At 38.5% G+C, this 2,364-nt stretch overlaps 1 long non-coding RNA gene across 1 annotated transcript; it reads left to right on the top strand.

Annotated features, from left to right (window-relative positions):
- Positions 1-269: 269 nt before the first annotated feature.
- LOC147747618 (uncharacterized) lies at positions 270-1,774 on the top strand. Its single transcript, XR_015299679.1, has 2 exons — positions 270-575; positions 1,346-1,774. It is a non-coding gene; the product is annotated as an uncharacterized LOC147747618 (long non-coding RNA).
- Positions 1,775-2,364: the final 590 nt, after the last annotated feature.

Here is a 2,364-nt window from a genome sequence, read left to right on the forward strand (position 1 = left end):
GTTACCCTGGCAGTGCCCATGACTCTTACATCTTTAAGCACAGCGCAATACATGCTAAACTTCTTGCTGGACAGTTTGGAGATGGTTACTTGCTAGGTAAATATGAAAAACCAATCTATATTCTTTTTCTTAAAGTAAAAATTTTTTAAAGTTTTGCAACTTACATTTATTCATCCATGTTTTTAAAAAGGTGACAGTGCCTATGGTGTCCGTTCTTATATTTTAACACCATACCTCAACCCAGCAACTCGAAAAGAGCAACATTTCAACCAAGCTCACAAATCAACTCGCAATGTCATTGAGAGGACCTTTGGTGTATTAAAATCAAGGTTCCGCATACTGCATAAGACTGGTGGAAGTTTGCAGTATAATCCAAAAACATGCTGTAAAATTGTTGCAGTCTGTGCAATGCTACACAACATGGCAACAGAGAGAGGCATTCATTTGGATGAAGAAGATCTCCTACCACCAAATCACAATCAACCCCAGCAACCCCCAGCCAGACAACATGGACCAGAAGCAGCAGAAGGAAGGAGAAGAAGAGCAGAGATCACACAAAATTATTTTTAAAGAAGGTACAAGTCTTTATTTTTCAAAGTAAAACAAGTGTATTTTATGAAACATAAGATGTAGTTCTTGCAAACTAGTTTTTTAAACAATTAACTAAATAAAATCTTGACATGTTTGTATTGAACAAAAACCTATAAATGGCAAAGTGTTGGTAAATGCTACATATTTCTAACAGTCATGTTTTCATGAAGTAGAATTTATTTTACTTTTTACGCCCTCGCAGACCTAAAGCCTTCCCAGATATTTTACCTTTCACCAAATCCACTTTGCTCCCATCTTTAACATTCCTATTACTAGGTCTTGTACAAGAATTCGAAGACTCTGGTGGGTGTCCATTTTGTAAACCCTCGACACTGTTATGATTTGAAATTGAAATCCCTGGTGGTTCACAAATGTTTGTAGCTTCTACTACATCATTCCCTCTCAACATTCCCCTTGAAATGTCACCCAAAACATCATTTGATTTGTCATGCATGACTACATTTTGTTTGCTGATTTTTGCTGCACAATTTGATATACGAGACGACTGTCTATTCTGACCATGTAAGCTGGTCATTAGCCTCAGGTGCCTATTCGAACTTTCCTTTTGTTGCATTTTCATGACAGTGCACATTGATTCCAAAGACTTAGCAATCCTGTTCAGTTTCTTTGCAGTTGTCTCATGGCCTTTTGTTAAAGCCTCCACCATCCTATTCATGGAGCTGTGAATTGCAACAAGTTGTTTAGACATATGTCCAATTTTGGCTTTAATTATTCTGACATCTTTACCTTGCAGGCGCTGTATTTTCAAAATTTTGTCCTCAACAACACTGCCAGTGCATGACCCGTCTATAAATGTGGCCAAGTTTGCTGTTCTTGGACGTCGTCTATAAAATTGACTTTGCCTCCTTCGCCTACTAGGCCTTGCGTTGGTGACTGCTGATCTGGGATCAGTTCTTGACTCATGTACATTTTGACTGCCACCCTCTTCTGAATCAGTTTGCAATAACTGCCGTACTCTTTGCCTTTCATTTGTTGGCAGATTTGCAGTGGAAGTACTGGGATTATTTGCCTCTTCATTTACATTTAGTTCAAGGGTTCCGAAATCCCGCAAATCTTGCTCTATCAATTCTTGAAGTAATTCTGTTAGGGAAAAGGTGAAAGATATATTTTACTTTCCATGTTGCTTTTCAAATGTTTAAATAAAAACAAAATTTCAAAATGACTATTTGCTTCTTTGACATGCTTTCATTAACATTGACATTGCGCGGTGTCTCACTATGTATTTCAGCCAACAACATATATTTGAAAACTACATTTCCCAAGATGCTTTGCTTAAAGCATGGATATGTTTGTGATCTAAAGCTGGCAACTTCTTAAAATGAAATGACTTGAGTAAATGGTTTTCTTTAACAAACACTTTCCCTGTTTCCACGATGCAATAGGCCACAATGTTACAAAAAATTACATTTTGTATCCATTTTATAATCACACTTACCTTCAGAGGGGGTGATGAGATCAGACGTATCTATGTTGTGTACACCAACAACTGCCTCGGTCAAAAGTGTCCCTTCCACAAGGTCATCCAAAGGGGTAGTAGGTATGTCTTTAGGGGGTCCACCTCCAGTTTTGTTTGCAGATTTCACTCTGGATGCAATCTTCTCCTTTGCACGACAGCGCAACTGCCAGAGCCACTTTCAAACCACTTCACAGGTGCCTGTGATTGCTTTACTGGCTTCCTGGCAATCACAGTAATGGAATTCATCATGTGGTGTTTTTCGCTCAATGCGAATTCGGTAAATGCGACTTCGCACT

This window comes from Lissotriton vulgaris, chromosome 1_1 (assembly GCF_964263255.1).
Source record: "Lissotriton vulgaris chromosome 1_1, aLisVul1.2, whole genome shotgun sequence".
Classification (NCBI taxonomy): Eukaryota; Metazoa; Chordata; class Amphibia; order Caudata; family Salamandridae; genus Lissotriton; species Lissotriton vulgaris.